The 22,011-nt window shown below is 42.6% G+C and overlaps 1 protein-coding gene across 2 annotated transcripts in view; it reads left to right on the top strand.

Annotated features, from left to right (window-relative positions):
* Nucleotides 1-22,011, top strand: part of lingo1 (leucine rich repeat and Ig domain containing 1) — a 386,928-nt gene that overhangs the window by 160,623 nt on the left and 204,294 nt on the right. Inside the window, exon 3 of one of the 2 annotated variants that reach the window (XM_062963431.1) lies at nucleotides 7,599-7,654. The gene's annotated coding sequence lies outside the window, so the exon portion shown is untranslated. Of the gene's footprint in view, nucleotides 1-7,598; nucleotides 7,679-22,011 lie in introns of both variants that reach the window. The other variant, XM_062963430.1, reaches the window with a different exon arrangement.

Below are 22,011 nucleotides of genomic sequence, written 5' to 3'. Positions count from 1 at the left end.
GTTGTCTATTCTATTTTTATAGCATTTTTTTACTCCTTAGCCGTACATAGTCTTTAGGTGTATGCCTCCTCCAGCACCTTAATGGGATAATAATCCCTGGTACCTGCCTCTTTCTTAATTTTGCATCGTACAAAACTAATTGCACTTTTCTGGCCCTCTTCCCCTTTTAGGAGCCAACCCAGGATTTTATCAAAGTGTGCTTATTGTGTATTGGTATATGTGATTTTATTTCTTTATAACTTGTTTTTACTGTTGAGTTTTATATTGTTTGTTGCCTGGGCCTGGCCCCATGTAAGCCTCCCCAAGTCCCCTTGGGGAGATGGGGCGGGGTATAAAAATAAAATTATTATTATTATTATTATTATTATTATTATTATTATTTAGATAGAATTATTGTACTGGTGTGGTATTGGGTGAAAAGGTGTTTTCAGTGCTAGAGTGCAACAATGCGCCGGGCTGTGGCGCAGCTGGCTAGTAACCAGCTGCAATAAATCACTACTGACCGAGAAGTCATGAGTTCGAAGCCCGGGTCGGGTTAAGCCCCTGACCATTAAATAGCCCGGCTTGCTGTTGACCTATGCAGCCCCGAAAGACAGTTGCATCTGTCAAGTAGGGAAATTTAGGTACGCTTTATGCGGGAGGCTAATTTAACTAATTTACAGCATCATAAAACTGCCAGCAAAACACGAGGAAAGGAATGAGGAAGTACAGCCACTAGTGGACAGTGAAGCAACAGCTCCCCCTGTGGCCGGAATCGTGAAGCTGGAAAAAATGTTAAATGCCTCTGTGTCTGTCTATATATGTTGTTTGTCTGTTGGCATTGAATGTTTGCCATATATGTGTTCATTGTAATCCGTCCTGAGTCCCCTTCGGGGTGAGAAGGGCGGAATATAAATACTGTAAATAAATAAACAATGGAGTCTGGCCCCTGAGGTAACATTGGTGCTTTCTGCTCTCCTCAACTTATCTAATTTGGCCCCAAGGCCTGCTCTTGACTTATACATGAGGGTGGCTTATACATGGGTATATGCGGTAATTGTTCCCCTGAATTCACCCCAGAGAAACCGCTCTTTCCTGCTTCCAACTCTATCTGCAAGCATTCTTCCACCATGACATAGCCCCACTCTCCCTTCTCTTGAGAAAATAGCCCACTGATGCATGCTAAGTAAAGTCATGACTTATTCACGGAGCATCTGCCATGGGACATCAGGTAGCTCTTGTTCAAGGTGAGTTGATTAACTTTCCGAATAGGGCGGAGAAGGGGAGCTCGGCAGCAAACCAGTCGGCTGGATGCATGGAAGAACGCATCTCATCTTCCTGCGGAGGACCCCGCTGTGTCTTCCTGTGGCGGGTTCCGTGTTGCCTTGGGCAGAGCTCCAATTATAAAACTGCATACCAAAAGGGAGAAATGAGCCCTAACAGCACCGTATTCTGAACATAACTGCGGAAACTTAGGTCTGAATCCTGTTGTTAGTTGCAGCTAGTGTAGACCAATTAAATCAGTGGACGTTTCCTAGGTATTGACTTGTAAGTCAACTATTGATCCATAAGATTCAAGCCTTTGTATCGTGCATTGGAGGAGAACTATACAACTACATATTGACGCCAAAGATATCTGCCTTTTATGTGTTTTACTAGGGACCCATATAGAATAAATGTCGCACCCTTCACTTTGCTAAAGACACCAAACCACACACAGGAAGTAGTCATTTGTAGTTTATTTAGAACTAGCTGTGCCCGGCCATGCATTGCTATGGCAAAGTGGTGGTGGTATTGGTTAAAAATTGTGTAATTTTTATTTGATGTTATTTGTATTTTTTTTAATAAATTTTATTGTAAGTTATCTTTTTATTATATTTTATTATTTTCTTGTATTATTTTTAGTTATTTTCTATTATAGTATTTTATTGTATTAATTTTTTAGTGTTTTTAATTATTTTTTAGTGTTTTTTATTATTTTTTATTGGGTTGCTAGGAGACCAAGTTGGAGGAGCTTAGCCTTCTAACTGGCAGCAATTGGATAAAAGCAATTATTCCTCTCTCTCTAATTAGGACTTTATTTTTCTTTTCTTTTTGTTGTATCAACCTAGAGCCGTGGATGATGGGTTGTGTTGTCAAATTTCGAGGTTGGGGGGCCTGTAGTTTTGTTGTTTTGTGGGTCGCCGTGATGCCATCACTCTTTTATATATATAGATAAGCAAAAGATAGTTCATAAAAGGGAAAAAGTTCAGTTCCAACAATAGGTACAAAACCAAGGCTGTAAGCAATAGGTCCATAGAATCATAGAGCATAAAACAAGGTCCTTTTCATGGAAGTCAAAAAGTCCCAACAAACAGAATATATCCACGAGATATTACAGGAAGGCAAACTTGGCACAGCAAAGCAGACTTGCTTCTAGATCAAGCAATGGAGTTGCATTGACAGAGAGCTCTCTGCAAACAGACTGTTTTAAAAGCATGACATAAAGGTGTTTCTTTGCCCTTTGAACTCTTGTTTATTGGCTATGCAAAGGCTTCTCCGCAACCCTCTAAATTCCAGTCTCGTAGCGGATCGAGATCCCCAGAGTCAAGGCCACTGAGCTCATTATCAGGCGGCAAAGTGCTATCCTCCCTTTCCACTCCCTGCACCTGAAATTCCTCATTAGAAATAACATCATGATTTATTCCCATGGGAACAACTCTTCATTTCCCACAGCTGGAATGCTCCTATAATTCCCAGCATCAGAGTCATCCTCAAATTCATCCTGAATCCCATCATTATGCACATATAACCCAGAATCTTCATCAGAGTCATGCAAAGGCACATCAGAATCGCACAAAGGCAAAGGCTGAGCCACAACAGTAACTATACACTGGGTCTATTATTCCTCCATGCATTGTCTGTTTCGAACCATGGGAAGTCAGTGAAATGTAGATGTTCTCCAGATACTATCAAGACAAGTCCTGATCCCAAGGCCCTCTCTCTACCTTGTTGTCACCAATGATCTGTTGACCTTTCTCCAGATTGATTTCCCATATTTTTCCTGCCATATTTCAATTGCAAAACTACTGATATAGACATTAAAAGGCAATGGGCGTTCTCATCTGAACGTTCTTCTCTTGGATTTGGTACTATTTAAAGCTCAGACAGATCATCCTCACTTCCTCCATAAAAGTATGGAAATATGAAATTTCTGCTCATGGTTGGTGAGCAACCACCGTTTTCTATTAGGAAATAGTGGTTTCTCCCAACCATAGCAAGACATCAAACCAGGATAAACTATCGACACAGAGAAATTGCTGCTATCATGAATCAGAAACTTTGATTTCTTTCCTTCTCGCAGAAAGGAGTGGCAAAGGGATGTGTGTATCACAATTGAGCATTGCATCGGAACTCAACCTTTGTCTTGACAAAAGCTTTTAGTCTGTCATTTCTCAACGCTGGCATGTTTACGTTGCCACATTGTGAGAGTGAATTGGAAGGGATTCTGTTTGCAATCGTATAAATCAGCCTCCGTGTAGGCAAATCAATATGCATGAATGAAGCATCTTTGTTGTAATATGATGCATTTTTTAAAGAATGCTGGAAAAGCGCTAGTGCTCAGTAGCAGGAACACGAGGTTTGCAAGTAAAAGGGTGCCAGCTTCTGTCCTCGGCATTTCCAAATAAGGCTGCGTGTGAAATCTTCCAGCTAGAAATCCCCAGGAGATGCTTCCACTCAGTGAAGACTAAGCAACAGAGATGTGCAAAGACCATGACTTAATTATAGGACCACAATGAATGCTTGAGGTTGAGCCTCAGCCAAAGGGATTTGCTTTGTTGTTATGTATCTTCAAGTCAGTCCTGATTTATGGGACCTTCAGGGTTGTCTTGGCATGATTTCCCATTGCCTTCCTCTTAGGCTGAGAGTGAGACTTATCTAAGGTCAACCTGTGGGTTTCCATGGCTGGTTGAAACCTTCTTAACACAAGGAATGCACAACTGTACATGTGAGGTTGAGTCTAGGCAAAGTGTATATGTGGAGATGGTGTCTATGCAAACTATCTGGAGATGGAGTCTAGGCAAAGTCTACATGTATAGATGGAGTCTAGGCAAAGTCTACATGTATAGATGGAGTCTATGCAAACTCTATATCTGGAGATGGAGTCTAGGCAAAGTCTACAGATGTCTACTTATGTCTATGCAAGCTCTGCATGTGGGGAATGAGTCTATGCAACCTCTACATGTGGATATGGAGACTATGCAAACTATATGTGGAGGTGGGGCCTATGTGAACTCCATATGTAAAGAAAAAGTCTGGGCAAACTACATTTGGAGATGAAGTCTATGCAAGCTCTATATGTGGAGATGGAGTCTAGGCAAAGTCTACAGATGTCTACTTTTGTCTAAGCAAGCTCTAAATGTGGGGAATGGGTCTATGCAACTTCTACATGTGGATATGGAGACTATGCAAGCTCTGTATGTGGAGATTGGGCCTATGTAAATTCTATATGTGGAGATGGAGTCTAGGCAAAGTCTACAGATGTTTACATATGTCTATACAAGCTCTTCATATGGTGATGGAGTCTATACAAACTCTATATGTGGAGATGGAGTCTAGGCAAAGTCTACAGATGTTTACATATGTCTATACAAGCTCTACATGTCTAGGCAAACAACATGTGGATATGGAGACTATGCAAACTATTTGTGGAAATGGGGCCTACATGAACTCTATATGTAGAGAAGGAGTCTGGGCAAACTCTACACTTGAAGATGGAGTCTATGCAAGCTCTATATGTGGATATGGGGCCTTTGTAAGCTATATGTAGAGAAGGAGTCTGGGCAAACTCTATATGTAGAGAAGGAGTCTTGGTAAACTCTATATGTAGAGAAGGAGCCTGGGCAAACTCTATATGTAGAGAAGGAGTCTAAGTCAACTCTATATGTGAAGATGGAATCTAGGCAAAGTCTATAGTTGTCTACTTGTGTTTATGTAAGCTCTACATGTGGGTATGGAGTCTAAACAAACTCTATATGTGGAGATGGAGTCTACACTTGGCCAATGTATTTGTGCCAGTCAACAGATCCATCTGGGACTTAGGTTCTTCACATTGGCACTGGCATGCATACAACTCTGAGGCAGTCGGAAGCTCAAACAGCACGGCACACGCGAACCCTATCGGCCTTGCCAATAACATGAATCTTTTAAAAACACAACATTTAGTGGATGCAGTTTTGGGGATCTGAGTGAACACTGAATTCGAGTAATGTGACATGGGAAAATGGAAAGGGTTTTGTCTAATTGAATATAGAGCAGCTTCCAAAGAAAATGTTCTCATTGGTTTGTGGCATGAGTTAAACACAATTGGCCGGGTCCCTTCATGTTGTTGTCTTCTGCTCTAGCTGTGGAGCCATCATCTGCTTCCTAGACTGCTTCCCCCAATGTTTACAAGGATGTAATCCCAGCCCCTTGGTCCCTGCCTTTTTCTAAAGAGGAACAAAGCAAACAGGCAGAGGACTCGGCATCCTGGGAAATATAATCAGAGTGCTGCAGGATGCAAATCAACCATAAAAAGGGCATTTTTCTCCACCCAAGTATCCCGTAAGTAGATAGTTTAGGAGATTTATCATTTCACAAAGCCACAGCAGCCTCCTCTTCCCTTCAGGACACGAGCCAGAAAAATGTTTATTATCAGAGGAAGGCAGAAGCTGCAAGGCTGTAAAGAGCTATAACATAGTGGAGCCATCTGTTTATTGGTTTATGCTGGAAAGCTGGGCGGGAAGCCCGCGTGTGCGTCAAGGTGTAAGCACGGATTTGTTTGCCTGCTCTGTCTTAGTTAAGCTTCGGTTGTTTCGCCCTGTGTTTGTATATCGTCGGAGATAAGAGTGCAATTTCCCCCCTTTAAATCCAAGCAATTCGCTCGAGGATAAATATTCCCTGGAATTGCACACCCAACCAATCACACGGATAGCATCTCGAGCAGAGATGGAAATGGCTCCTTATTTCATTCTTGCATATCAGGGCAAACCGTTTCCAAAGTTTTCTACCTGCTGGGCAAGATTATGAGCTTTTGGGTGCATTTCCCAGGAGTTGTTTACAGCTTGGGACATATGGGGAGTTGTGGAATTTCATTAAGGCCTTTTGGTGTGTGTTAGAATACACTCAACTAATTCATTGAGTTATTCCCTACTTGTGCAAACCCATTGGATAAATGGGAGTTTGCTAAGTACTGAGTCAATGTACAAAGGTTGTTTCAGTGAGTCAAGGCCTATCGAGACAAAGTGATAACATTCAAGTCAACATCATTATACACTTGAACCAATAGATAGATAGATAGATAGATAGATAGATAGATAGATAGATAGATAGATAGATAGACAGATAGATAGATCTGAGTCTATGTGCATTGTTGCGACTCAGCTGGAACCTCAGATTGACTCTGATGAGGATGATGGGATTCAGGTTCAAAATGTCCCTGTTGTAGAAGATGATGAACAGAGAGTGCAAGTTCATTTTCCCACAGCAAGGAATGATGTTGTTGATACTAAAACTAGCCAGGTGCAAATGGACTTGGAAAAGGAGGATAGTTCTCAGTCTGATAATGAGGCTCAGCAAACTAACAAGCAGGCTGACCTTGACGAAACAGGTTCCTTAGATCGAGCTGACCGTTTGGAATTCAGGGTTCGGAGGAGTGTGAGAATCGCAAACAAGAGGGAGGTTAGAGGCCAGAGAAATGCTTTCATGCTTTGCAAAGGGTGTTAAAGCAATGTGCTTGGAGACAAATCTTTGTCAAAGTAACTTTCGTTCAACCAAGAAGCAAGCTCTCGTTTTCCTGGATTACCTTACAGCTTTGGTGTTCAAGTTCTTGGGACTTTGTCATGCTCTATTGGGACCTTGTTTATTCCTCGTGATTTCTGGATTTATTCTCTATGGCTTTATTTTGTAACCATTTTTGGCACTTTACTTTTGCTTTTAAAGAACCTTTTATCTTCTATTTTCTAATAAACTAAAAAGTCTTCAACCTGTGTGCAGTTTGGTGTATATAGCAAGGTGAAGCTAACCTGAGGTGCGACAGCCATCAAGTCTCCTGTGGATTTATGGTGACTATTAGGCTTGTGCATGGATTCATTATGGACATTTGCCTTCGGCTTGTTCGACTGGTTTGGAAGCCTGTAACGGCATAGACTTCAACGCCATTTTTTACCAGCCACAACAGAACAGTGGCTGTTGAAGTGTGTGTCCCCCCCCCCGCCTGCCATTTCCAGGGGCCGGATAGAAAACAAATCTTTTGGTTTCCTGGATTGAAAATGGATTTCTGTCTTCCCAAATTCGGGAGGCTCCCAAAAAGCAGATCAGGATCCCCACTGCAATCCGAGACACCGAAACAGATCGTGGTTTACCCGGATTGCACAAGCCTAGTGACTATACATTTCATAGAGTCTTCTTAGGCAATATATAGAGGTGACTTTGCCAATTCCTTCATTTGAAATATAGCCATTAACTAGATGCCACCCTTTTTCTGCTAAAGCAAGTATGAAAACAAGAATGAGAAGATACAGTCTCTTAGATGTATTTGTATTTAGATACCAAGCTTCAACAAATAGTTGACCATCTTCTTTTTCTGCTTTTTCCACTAGGTTTTCAGCTTCATCCTGGTGAATTGAATAGCTTTACAGAAGACCTTCCTGGAAAGGTATGGGATGTCCACCATTCAGAGGTATTTTGATTTATTCCATCTGTTGTTTGTTCAGCCATGATGACCAGAATATCTGTCCTGAGTCTTTTTAGTCATGATTATGTTATTGTTAGCAAAGGGTTGCACACTTTGGACTCTTCATTACAGTGGGCAACTCTAAGTGCTACAATTTTCTATTGATTTCTGCTGAACACTATAGCAGGGTTTTGAAATGGAAAATAAACCCGAATGACAACGTCAGCCCTGAATCTCCTCCGTGCCTGAGTGGGAGATCCGAGAAAACCGTCATCGGCAATGGTGCCATTTTAGTCACCGCATGGCAGCTGTCCCACTCCGTGTTTCAAACCATATATGATTCATCATTCCATATGTTCCACTGGTGTTATTGTCCAAGGATAATCCCTGTTGTGTTCCACAGAAATACACACATGTTCTCGTATCGCAAATCAATCAGTGTTCATGTTTTCCCTCTATCCAGTTGGATAAGCATTCTTCCGCACACTGCTGGAAGGTTTTATGGTGTCGTAAATTAGTTAAATTAGCCTCCCCCGCTTAAAATGGTACCTAGATTTCCTACTTGAGAGATGAAACTGTCTTTCAGGCTGCATATGTCAACAGCAAGCTAGACTAATGGTCGGGAGCTCACTCTGACCCGGGCTTTGGTTGCATCTACACTGCAGAATGAGTGTTGTTTGATGTGAATTGCCACCACTCCACGCGATGGAATTGTGGAAGCCGTTTTACAAGACTTTTCATGTTCTCACCAAAATACAAGGGCTATCCAGAAAGTAGATTATGTTTTGGAATTAAAAATGAACAAAGTATAGGAGAAAACATTTACCATATGCAGTTGAAACTCACACCCAAATACCACTTGTCAACATAGTCGGCATTCAAATCTAGACACTTCACATAGCAATAAAAGAGTTTGGAAAGTCCTTCCCCACCAAACTTGGCCGCTTGGCCCAGGCAGGCATCCCTTCCCACAGCTGCGCATGTGCATGCACTCAACTTTCCCCCACACTCGCCCTCGATCGCCCTTCTAAGGTTTTGCAAGAAGCAGGCCTTTCCTGTCCCAAAAAATGGTCACCATAACCTTCCTTGCAAGCATTTGCAAAACAGAAGAGCAATCCAGGACGAGCCAAGCGGCAAAGTTTGGTGGGGAAGGACTTTCCAAAATCTTTTATCGCTATGATAAGTGCCTAGATTTGAATGGTGACTATGTTGAGAAGTGGTATTTGGGTCTGTCTTTCAACTGCATATGGTAAATGTTTTCTCCTATACTTTGTTCATTTTTAATTCCAAAACGTAATCTACTTTCTGGATAACCCTCGTACAACCCCCAGGATTCCATCGCATTGAGCCATGGCGGTGCAAGAGGAGTCAAACTGCGTTCAATCTAGAGAGTATATACAGAATAAGGTTGCAATGTCAGCTAACCTCTTTAAAACGTAGCATTTTTCTTCTGTTCCCTCTTCCGTTGCAAACGTGACCATTTCTGGCTGAGCAAAAAATCATGCACGCTGGACATGTCTCCGCAAGCGCCGGCTCTTCTCATCTGCCTCCAGACAAGCCCCGTTGCTTATGTTTGCTAAAAGGCAACTGACAGGCCTCAGCGTTTGGAGAAGTTGTGCCGAGCTGTCAGGATGTGCCTCGCAACGCAATGTCCTGGGGTGTGATTATTTATTCATTCCGAGTCAAGCAAAAGGCCTGGGTAGGTGAGGGAGGTGAAGGCGTGTTGTCGAGCCAAACAACCCACCTTTGGAGACGGAGGAGGGGGAGACGCATTGGAAAAGAAGGAGGCGATCTTTTTCCAACGTTGACCCCAAATTGCTACACCGAAATGGGTTTTAAGAGATGAAATTGAGATTTTTAAGGCAGATTGGACTTCCTGAGCCATCAGAAATCTAATGATGTAGCAATCTGTGGCTAGATGGATACCAGCAATTTTAGTAGCATTACTTACTTTTGCTCGTAAAAATGGAATAATATTTTTTCCTGATTTTTTACCCATTGCAGTTTGGATTGGAGACAGTCAGAGCCATGTGTTGTCAAAGGCTTTCATGGCCAGAATCACAGGGTAGCTGTGAGTTTTCAGGGCTGTATGGCTATGTTCCAGAAGCACTCTCTCCTGACGTTTCACCCACATCTATTGCAGGCTTCCTCAGAGGTTGGAAACTAGGAAAGTTGGATATATATCTGTATCTAATGTGTTGTCGAAGGCTTTCATGGCCAGAATCACAGGGTAGCTGTGAGTTTTCAGGGCTGTATGGCTATGTTCCAGAAGCACTCTCTCCTGACGTTTCACCCACATCCATGGCAGGCATCCTCAGAGGTTGTGAGTTCTACGCTGCCAGATAAAATCCAGATTGTCTGGTTTGAACTGGATTACATTAGTCTACATACAGTTCAAATCAGATAATCTGGATTTTATCTGGCAGTGGAGACGGGACCAAAGAGAGTCTACACTGACTAGATTATGCAGTCCCCATCTACAAGGTAGACTCATATAATGCAGTTAAACAGCATTATATGAGTCTACACTGGCCATGTAAGGGTAGATCTACACTTCCCTACAAAATGCAGATTATCATCTTTGAACTGAATTATCTGGCAGTGTAGACTCATATAATCCAGTTCAGAGCAGATAATGTGGATTATTGGCTTTGATAAATCTGGATTATATGACAGTGTAGAAGGGGATTTAACCTGCACTTCATATACAATCCAGATTATCTGATTTGAACTGGATTACATGGCAGTGTAGACTCATATAATCCAGTTCAGAGCAGATAATGTGGATTATTGGCTTTGATAACCTGGATTATATGACAGTATAGAAAGAGACTTAATCTACATTGCCATATAAAATTCAGAGTATCTTATTTGAACTGGATTGTATGGCAGTGTAGACTCATATAATCCAGTTCAGAGAAGATAACATAATTATCGTCTTTGATAATCTGGATTATATGGCAGTGTAAAAGGGGACTTAATCTACACTGCCATATAAAATCCAGATTATTTTATTTGAACTGGATTGTATGGTAGTGTAGATTCATATAATCCAGTTCAGAGCAGATAACATAATTATTGTCTTTGATAATCTGGATTATATGGCAGTGTAGAAGGGGACGTAATCTACACTGCCATATAAAATCCAGATTATTTTATTTGAACTGGATTGGATGGCAGTGTAGACTCATTTTTAAGATGTTTTTAAAGATGTTTTTAGATGTTTTTGAACTGTTAGATTTTAGCCTGTTCTTGTAAACTGCCCCGAGCCCTAGGGGAGTGGCAGCAAAAAGTTTGAATAATAAATAAATAAATAAAATCAAGTTCAAAGTGGATAATAAGAATTATCTGCTTTGATAATCTGGATTATATGCACCATAGAAGGGACCTAAATCAATGCTGTCAGACTGCATTATATGAGTCTACACTGGCCATATAAATCAGTTTCAAACGGCATTATATGGCAGTGTAGATAGGGCTAAGTTTCAAATTGCATTATATACAGCAATGCAGGTTCACCCAACCTTAGGCAGTCCACAGAAACAGCCACAAAAAACGGTCCCTTGGATGCATGCTGCCAATCCATATAAAAGACTCTGCTTTTATATTGCGTAACCATAGTATGTTGTCTTTGAGTCATTAAAATGGCCATGAAAGAGGCCATTAACACAGACCCCATATGCCGGCGTGCCCATTTCCCATTAACTACAGTATATCATCCTTCAGGATCAAAAACAGAGTTATTAAGCCAGCATAAAACAGAACAATAATAACCCACAAGTACATTTTCTGTTCCAATGAGAAGGTTTTACGGCGGAGGGAGAGATCAATACCGCTCGGTGTCAAAGCCCCTTTTTGCATTTGTCAGATTGCATTCCAAAGGTAAGCCAGAAACAATTAAGCTTCCTTTTTTTTTTTGCCAGCCTCGAAAAGTAAATACAAACGCAGGCCACCCTTCAAATCGCGGAAAAAAATCTGAGCACAAAAGATCAGCAGCAAAGCCAAGTCAGAGCTGATCTGGGCGGCTGATGTGATCCTTGCTGTCTCTTCCCTCCCCGTATTCAGGTTTCAATTAAATTAAGGCAGATTATTCGGCAGAGAAAAGCACACAGAGAAGAGTAGGGCTGATGATTGGAAATGTGCATGTAAATATCTTGCTTTCCAGCTCGCGGCGTTTCAATGAGCCAGCAACGTTATTGTAAGAAATATGTACATAAATAAATATATGCCCGACTCCAGGTGTCTATTTATCTGTATCTGTCTGTTGATCAATAGTGTGTTTGCGTGCAAAGGTAGAGAAAGAAAGCCCAGATTCAGTTCAAATAACTGATCCCTAACTGAATTATTTAACTTTTCTATCAACTGATGGCATTCTTTCCCTTTTTTTTTTTTGAATTTAGAATGTTTTAGAATTTCTCCCATTTTATCTGTCATAGAAAACAGTGCTTTGGCATTCTCGCCAATGTGAATTTTAACAAGGAGAAGAAATTCACACAGCGGCATCTTATGGTTAGATGTGTTGCGAAACTTTGGCCCTTCCTCCTGGTATTTTGGACTTCAAAACTTTGGGCCGGGCTGTGGCGCAGCTGCTTAATAGCCAGCAGCAATAAATCATCACTGACCGAAAGGTTGTTGGTTCAAAGCACGGGTCGGGGTTAAGCTCCCAACCATTAATAGCCTAGTTTGCTGCCCACCTAAGCAGCTCAAAAACAGCTGTGTTTGTAAGTAGAGAATTCTAGGTACCGCTTAATGTGGGGAGGCCAATTTAACTTAATTTATGACACCATAAAACTGTCATTATGTAGAGCCAGGGGTCAGGGTGCGTGTTGGTGGGTTTCTTCAAAACCATCGATCAGCAGCTCCAAACCAGCACCCTGACAAATTGGTGAACTTCTGACCTTCACCAATTCCTCTTCAATGTCAGACTGCTGCTCTCGTTCTGAGTAGCAGTACAGACTCACAGACATCTGCAGTCTGAAGTTCAAACACTTATTTAATATTTACAAAGATATTATTTACATAACAGCAAAGTCCATCGCTAGAAGCTGGCATTTTCCCTTTGCCTCTCCGCTCGGCACACACAGCTCAACAAGAGATAAGAAACACACATTCCTTAGTCCGAAGGAAGCTCCGACCTCCAAGGCCGGAAATCATGTCTCATAGGTCACAGCAGGCTGTCAGTCAAACTGGCCTGCTGTTAACTGTTTCATTGCTGAAACACACACTTGCAAAACAGCAGAAACACTTGATTTACATTTCATATACACACAACCAAAAATCCAACAAAAACTGCCAGCGACGTGTGTAATTACTGTATTAACGAATTTAGCACCAAAATATCACAATATATTGAAAACATTGACTACAAAAATGCCTTGGATAATCCAGAACCTTGGATAAGCAAGTCTTGGATAAGTGAGACTCGACTGTAATCGTTATTTTTGTTGTTATGTCATGGCTAAGAATGCAAGTGTGCTTTTTTCATGGTTGTACATTTGGTCATTTTTGTTTGACGGTTGACCAATGTCAACAGTTAAGAAGACTATGTCTTCTAGGACTGCGTCTCTAATTTATAGGATCGCCATGGCTTATAGTCAACATGACAGCAAATAACAACTGATATCAGAACATGAATGGTAAGAAGGTGAAAAATGTCTCCGTCGCAGATATATTAGATTTCTTCAAATCCACCTTATGTTTCTTCCTCTTAGTAGCTTGAAACCTTCTGGTTGGTCCCTGTAAGGCCACATCCATTGACTCCACTTCTGAAGGGTCAGCCAATGCGTTTCTGAATCAATTAGCCCAGTGTTTTTGCTCTAGTTGAGACTAACCGGAGTGTTTGAAGGACATTGTCCTTCTTCACCCCCTGCGTTTCCTTCTTTCCAGCCAGCTGTCCATCCGATATTTCCAAAGCCGTCCCATTTTCTGCAGAAGGTCAAGCGTGACATTGGCACTAATCGACTCCTTTGCCTGAGAATGCTGAATCTTAAAAGGACGGTCCACTGGGGAGAGTAAATATGTCACTAAGATGCCAGAATCATAGGCTGTCATGCTGTTAAATGCCATGTTAGGCACAGCAGAGTCCGACAGTTTCGGTGTGTCGTCGTTTCTCCCTGGCTCTTCGAATCAGTCACAACAACAGAGCGGAGCGTTGGCACGATTAGATCAGGGCAAGTGAGCAAGATGAGGCAGGCTTCCCAATCCTGACAGCTGCATCTCAATTATAGGTTTCAAGGGGGCGTGTCCACCTCATGGCTGCAAACAAAGGATTTGTGCATTGGAGAAGCATGTGCAAGTCTCCTCTCACGTGTGGGCTGATTTCTCCATGCAGAGAAATGTTGGGAACCCAATAGATTCCCATTCCTGTAGGACAAAAGGCACTGCGGGGAGGATATGCTTTTGATGGCCTCCATGACCCAAGACTAGGACCATGGCACATGATTGGTAGACTTTTGATGGCCTCCATGACCCAAGACTAGGACCATGGCACATGATTGGTAGACTTTTGATGGCCTCCATGACCCAAGACTAGGACCATGGCACATGATTGGTAGACTTTTGATGGTCTCCATGACCCAAGACCAGGACCATGGCACATGATTGGTAGACCTTTGATGGCCTCCATGACCCAAGACCAGGACCATGGCACATGATTGGTAGACTTTTGATGGTCTCCATGACCCAAGACCAGGACCATGGCACATGATTGGTAGACTTTTGATGGTCTCCATGACCCAAGACCAGGACCATGGCACATGATTGGTAGACATTTGATGGCCTCCATGACCCAAGACTAGGACCATGGCACATGATTGGTAGACTTTTGATGGTCTCCATGACCCAAGACTAGGACCATGGCACATGATTGGTAGACATTTGATGGTCTCCATGACCCAAGACCAGGACCATGGCACATGATTGGTAGACATTTGATGGCCTCCATAACCCGAGACTAGGACCATGATGCATGATTGGTAGAAGGTGGTAGGACATTGAAGGTCCAGCTAGCTCCTCATTGATCTTTTTGGGTTGTCATACCGGATTTGGATCTTGGTAGGGCCGCTGGAGTTTAACTCTTACATTTGAATCCACTTTCATGGCCACAGCTTTGCTTCTTTGAAACTCCTGGTTGGGTTTCCCAATGTCTACTTTGGTTTGCTCTCCAAATTTGAGTCTCCTTCTGGAGAGATAAAGCGGGGTGTAAATAAATATAATAATAATAATAATAATAATAATAATAATAATAATAATAATAATAATAATACCTGCCTTTCCTCCACCACTTTCATCTCCTCCTTCTCCTCCTTCTCCTTCTCCTTCTTCTCCTTCTCCTCCTTCTCCTTCTTCTCCTTCTCCTTCTTCTCCTTCTTCTCTTTCTTGTCCTCCTTCTCCTCCTTCTTCCTCCTCCTCCTCTATTGTTCACATCAGTTCCTATCCAGTTTTTCCACACCAGCCTGATACTATGTTCCCTAAGACATTTTTTCATTAGTTTTTCAGGCAATTGTTTTTGTCCAAACTAAGGGAGATCTATGGAGACCCCAATCCTTCCTATCCTTCTTTTGTGTACCCTAGGACATCTTTTAACTGGTTTTTAGGCATCGTTTTTGTCTAAGCTATGGTAGGTCTATGGGGATCCCAGTGATTCCCATCCCTGCTTTAAATAAAAGAACAAGCGCTGTCAGGGCAATCTTGTTTACTATTTGTTTTATTGTTATTATTTTGCTTTTAGTGGAGAGTGAGAGAGGGAGAGCGATGGATCCTATAACTGTCAGCTCGGCTGTGTGCCTGGAAACCATTTTGTCTGGTGTGCCTCCTCTCCTCGCTCTCACTCTGGAGTTATTTCTTCCTAGAATTCACATCCTGCAAAGCAGAGTTTGCTGAAGGGAGGAAGATTACTGTATGACTCATTGATTTCCCTGCTTGAGATTTGGAAGGTTTGGCACTGGCAAAGAGGGAAACATATACGCAAGGAGGTGGAGGGTGTGAAAGAGTGGAATCACATTTCCATTCCAGAAGAAGCTACATTCCAGGAGAGACATTGATTTAGAATTTGGCTGAAAGTTTCTAGTACTGTTGTTGTTGGTTTTAGTTTCCAGTAACATAAAAAAGGCTCCTTCCTTCCAACGATTTTGTTATAATTCCCTTAAAAGTGTTCTGTTCAGAAGATATTGACCTCACTTTGAAATAACTTAGTTTTCCCTCACTGAAGTTGATGCTTCTCCAACTCAGGAAAGTCTCTTTTACACCAGTGCTGCCTACCATTAAAAATGAATGTATGAATTAATATTCTGGTGAACAACAAAGCTTTAGCAAAGCAGTCGAAGCAGTCCAAAGATTGAAGTCCAAAATATCTTCAGGACTAAAGGTGGAGAAGAATTGTTCTACAACGTTGTGTAAACTTCAGAACATAGAATTGTTGAAGATCTCTTCAGGTTGATCAAGATGACTTCCAAAGATTGAAATCCAAAATATCTTCAGGACTAAAGGTGGAGAAGAATTGTTCTACAACGTTGTGTAAACTTCAGAACATAGAATTGTTGAAGATCTCTTCAGGTTGATCAAGATGACTTCCAAAGATTGAAGTCCAAAATATCTTCAGGACTAAAGGTGGAGAAGAATTGTTCTACAACATTGTGTAAACTTCAGCACATAGAATTGTTGAAGATCTCTTCAGGTTGATCAAGATGACTTCCAAAGATTGAAATCCAAAATATCTTCAGGACTAAAGGTGGAGAAGAATTGTTCTACAACGTTGTGTAAACTTCAGAACATAGAATTGTTGAAGATCTCTTCAGGTTGATCAAGATGACTTCCAAAGATTGAAGTCCAAAATATCTTCAGGACTAAAGGTGGAGAAGAATTGTTCTACAACATTGTGTAAACTTCAGCACATAGAATTGTTGAAGATCTCTTCAGGTTGATCAAGATGACTTCCAAAGATTGAAGTCCAAAATATCTTCAGGACTAAAGGTGGAGAAGAATTGTTCTACAACGTTGTGTAAACTTCAGAACATAGAATTGTTGAAGATCTCTTCAGGTTGACAAGATGACTTCCAAAGATTGAAGTCCAAAATATCTTCAGGACTAAAGGTGGAGAAGAATTGTTCTACAACGTTGTGTAAACTTTCAGAACATAGAAAATGCTGAGGATTTGACTGAGGTGGATCCTTGGTTCATCAAGTCTTCTAATGTCATCAATGACTAGGAGAAGCCTTCTAGTTTTTCTCTGTAGGGTTTTTGAACCCTACAGAGAGATACTAGACCTGAAAACCTAGAAAGCTTCTCCTAGTCACTGATGACAGTAGAAGACTTGATGAACCAAGGGTCCACCTCAGTTAGATCTCCAGCAATTCTATGTTCTGAAGTTTACACAACATGGTAGATACAATTCTTCTCCACCTTTAGTCCTGAAGACATTTTGGACTTCAATCGTTGGAAGCCCCATACAACATGATTGATGTTGAGAAATCCAAAAAATTTGAGGACCACCGGTGAAGAAGACAGTACCAAGACAAGCACCACTACCAACAATAGTGATAGGGCCTCAGACCACGTTGTCCTTGGTTATTTTAGGATGGAACTTATAAAAATACTTGGCTTACATTCCTCTTCTCTTTGGTTCCTCAGAACATCTTAAGTGGAGCATGGCCCACTTTCTCCAACCTCAGTTAGATATGAACACCTTCAATCATGATCAAGTGAGAGGAGATAAAAAAAGAGAGAGTCCAGGTGGAGAAAATAGCTCTCTAGACCTATCTATTTTGTTGTCTATTAAATTAGATTTGCCAACCTGCTGAGCCTTGGATGCTAATGTGCCCGTCAGCATGGCTCCTCAAAGATGAGGAAGGAGCGCAATGTCAAATGTGTGTTTGAAACGTCGGCTGAATCAGGCCGGCAGGATTGACTGTGGTCTCATGAAATATTTAATTCTTTCTCTCCTTATGAAGACAGACGTTATCAGGGATGAATGATTCATGCCACCGGGAGAGGATGGGGAGGGGATGTATATCTGCTTCAAATCCTATGGTCTACCCCCATAAAAGATTGGCTTTTTGATCTACCTGCCCATTACTCATCTCTGGCAACCTGGAATGTCAGTTCATTATCTAACCCTCATTCATCTCTGTTGGCATATTTTCTCTGTCTGGTGCATTTATATCTACCTGGATATCTATCATAATGTGCCTGCCTACTTATGTTTCACCAAGGCCGAGCATCAGTATTCCATCTTAATTGCTGTTTAGGTCACTCTGTCTTTTGTTCCAGGTGATAACTATGCCCTGGATTTCTTTGGGCCTCTGGATATGTGTGTATATGTGTATTCTAAATGTCATATGGAGAAATCTGACATTCGGGAAGGATAATGAAAAGCTCTGTGCCGTCATACCCGGACACCTGTGGTAAATGAAGATGTGCTCCTTTCTTTGCCGGGTGAACTGCGGGGGCCTTACTTTGAAATTCAAGAGTCCCAGCAACTAAGGCCACTCCAAATCGAACATCAAACAAAAATTTTATTTTCTGAAAGTACTTAACAGGCTTGGCACAAGTTATTGAGGTTACAAATACAAACAGTCAACTTATAAAATCATGCAGATGTTCCTTTTTGTTTTTCCTTTTAGCTGCTGGGTTAACTTCCTCCAAAGGTGAAGAGATCCTGGGATGCTCTTTACCCTAATCCTGAGTTGCTATATCAGAAAGAGCTGGTCTTTCCCTATCTAAACTCAAAGTTAGTTTGGAGACGAAATGATTAGAGCTTCTTCCAATGGCAGAAAAATCCTGGGATACTTTCTGCCCCAGTGCTGAGTTACTATTTTTAGAAAGAGCAGGTCTTTCTCTATCTAAACTCAGAACCAGTTTTAAAGGCAAGAGGTTAGTACTTACGATGGCTTGTCTGAGCTGGCCTGGCTTGACCACACAAGCACATCTGAGTTCTTTTCTCTTCAGTAAAAAGGCAAAAAAAAGGCTTCACAAAATGGAGATTTCATCCCCAGGAAAAAGGGGCGGTCTCAAGAACAAAAGGATACTTTTGCAAGCCGAAAGCAGTAAAGGCTCTGCAGGCTGGTTACAAACCTCTGTTAATAATTAACTATCAGGGTGCTGCTGAGCCTGTTTATTTGCTATTCAGAGGCTTCTTCGCAACCCGCTAAATTCCAGTCTACTAGCCCGATCAAGCTCAGATCGGGCTCAGATCAAGCCTGATCAAGGCCGCTGATCTCATTAGTGTTATCAGGCGAAGGCAAAGAGCTATCCTCCCTTTCTGCTTCTTGCACCTGAAGACCATCATCAGAAATAACATCATCATTTTCTCCCATAGGAACAACTCCCTGCTCTTCATTTCCCACGGCAGGCTGCACCTGGCTCCTATAGTTCCCAACATCAGAGTCATCTTGAAATTCATCCTGAATCTGCTGAATCCCATCATTATGCACATATAACTCAGAATCCTCATCAGAATCACACAAAGGCAAAAAGACTGAGTCACAACATGTATTGGGATCCATTGGCTCTGTATAAGGCCACTGCCTATAGTCCTCTGAGGCTTGCTCTGTTTTTTTTGGTTGCACCTTCTTCTTAGTCTCATATGACACTCAATGAAGTACTGTTTCAACCCCGGAGATAGAAGTGGGCCTAGACCAGAAGCCTGGTTTATGGAGCCTCTGAGCAGCCTGTCAAATGATAAGAACCATTCACGGATGCTTCCCTGGTGCCACATTTGTCCTTGCCTTGCGCTGGCAGCCACTGTCTCCCTTTTCCTCATCTCCGGAGCATCCTGCTTCCCCAGCTGCCTTTTGAGTTAATGAGGTGCCTGGCACAGGTGTGCGTGCAATAAAGGGACACATGGCAACATAGAGATGTTCAGGTCTCCCCGGAGTGTCTTCTCCGCACAAAACCATCCTTGTTTGCTTCGCTGACATCTGAGCCCATTCCCTGACTGGCTGACGCCCTTAGCTGTGATAAACATCTTTGTAAATCCATCCCATTTGCCTTGGTTGGTCTTGTTTTAAACAAAGTAATTAGCGCTTATTATGATCTTTTCTAGAATCCTGTCATTTCACAAATCCTTGGGCTCTCTCCGACATGCATCATTCTATCGTAGGAATGCCACTTTCCTATGCCATTGTATACGATGCGACTTGCTTGGATTTTACAGTGTTTAGTATGGATGCTTGTTAGATGTCGTTTCTGTCAGTGTAAATGCATATGACCATTGGCGGGTGCTCACCCCGACCCAGGCTTGAACTTCCAACCTTTTTATTGCAGGATTTTCTGCAGCTTAGTAGTTTAACCTGCCTTGCTAAGCCCGGCCCCTTATTCCATGGGAGTTAAAGTGCTGTCAAACTGCATCAATGCTACAGTGTAGACACACCCTAAGTCAATCTGAATTGCCTGTTTTTCATCAAGCAAGTAAATCCTTTCTTTTAAAAAAAATCTTCCTGCCTCTCGGTCCGTTTTTATTTATTTTCATGCGAGCCTGCTTCCTTTTGTCTTTTCCAATCTCTCGCACACAAAAGGTCCAATTTAGGTCTAGCGGCATCTTTGTCTGTTTCCCATTCTTCTCTTGTGGTTACATTTTCTAATTTCCATTATTTACAGTAAAGGATCATTGCGGCGACAATCGCACAAGAAAACGCCTCTCGACAGATTCTAATTGAGTTCTTTGTGGAGGATAATAATAGCAATTATGACTATGAGGTATTATTGAGCACAGACCTACAGAAAAACATCTCTGGGCCTTTCGGTTACGTTTGTGTCCAAACTTAAGAAATGAGAAGCATTCGATTCGAGGCTAACGAAGGGCTAGGCCATTATTATTGGTCTCGGCAGCCAATCAATGATTATATACCTTTCCTGGACAACTCTTTTTCCCCAAAGAGAATGTTTAAAAAAATGAAGTATTGCAAAAAAAAAAATTACAGCTGGGACTCTGTTTTATGCCGGATCCATTGGAAGATGAATGGCAAATGTTCCAATGTCTTTTCTGTTGTAAAAGATGGGTTTTGGTAAAACGTGGGGAGCAACCCTTCCCCAGAGTTGGAGCCATATCACAGTTGTCATCGGAGGGCGAAGGACAGAGTGATCCAATTATAGAAGCAAATTGATCCAGGTTTTCTTGGAGAAACTTGAAAGCCTCCCATCGCTGTCATTTAATTTCTTCTTCAGCGGGCGGCTGCTTCTCCTCCACAATCTGTCCGAGTTAGCAGCTGCCAAGATTGTGGGTGTCACGCTGCCTCCAGAAATAAAAACTGGGCCTCGTCCATGTATCTATCCTCCGCTGCAAACCGGGGAACGGGGAAAGTGGGGGAGAAGCAGAGACATTTGTCAGAATCGGGAACGCTTGCTCCATCTCTCCCTCCGCTTGCTCAGTGATTGAGCCATCTGCTCGAGGAACAGTGTGCAAGCTTAGGCGGGCCTGCTCAAGACGCAAATGCCACCAAACTCCACGGAACTTGTGCCCAAAGTAGAGCAGAACGGAAACTTAGCCATGGAAATGGGAAGAGAGCTGTATCTAAAGCAGTGATTCCCAAAGTGGGCATTACCGCCCCCTGGTGGGTGCTGCAGCGATCCAGGGGGGCGGTGATGGCACCTATTAGGACACGGGGAGCGGCGGGGCCTCTTCCAAAGTGCCAGAGACATAGCTGAACACATGAAACGCCTATTAGGACACAGGGGGTGGAGCTAGAGAAATGGGTGTGGCTTCTTCCCAAGAGCCCGAAACAGGGCTGAGAATCTATACCTCTCCTGAGGCGCTTGTTGGGACACAGAGGGCGGAGCTAGGGAAGGGGGCGGGGCCTCCTTCCAAGAGTTCAAGATAGGGCTGAGCCTCTATACCTCTCTTGAGAGGCCTTTTAGGACTAAAAGGCGGGGCTAGGGGCGGGGCCTCTTCCCAAGAGCATGAGACAGGGCTGAGCCTCTGTATTCCTCCCCTGAGGCATTCATTAGAACACGAGGGCGGGGTATAGAGGTTCAGCCCCGTCAGGCACTTGGGAAGAGGCCCCGCCCCTCCTCTAGCCCTGCCCCCTGTGTCCTGGCAGGCACCGCAGGACAGGGATAGAAGCTCAGCCCTACCTCAGAGCTCGTAACTCCACCCATCCCAGTCCTGGCCACCCTATTTGGGCCACATAGTTGTGCCTCTGTTTGTAGTCTGTCTGTGCGATTTTCTTACAGCAGCTGAGGATATGATCAATGGTTTCGTCGGTTTCCTTGCACCATCTGTATTTTGGATCATCAGCTGATTTTTCGATCTTGGCCTTAATTGCATTTGTCTTGATGGCTTGCTCCTGGGCTGCAAGGATCAGGCTTTCTGTCTCCTTCTTCAGTGTACATTCGTGAGCCATAGC

The sequence above is a fragment of the Anolis carolinensis genome, unplaced genomic scaffold (genome assembly GCF_035594765.1).
Source record: "Anolis carolinensis isolate JA03-04 unplaced genomic scaffold, rAnoCar3.1.pri scaffold_11, whole genome shotgun sequence".
NCBI lineage: Eukaryota > Metazoa > Chordata > Lepidosauria > Squamata > Dactyloidae > Anolis > Anolis carolinensis.
The sequence above is the reverse complement of the archived record's forward strand: the minus strand, read 5'-3'. Positions and strand labels throughout refer to the sequence as shown.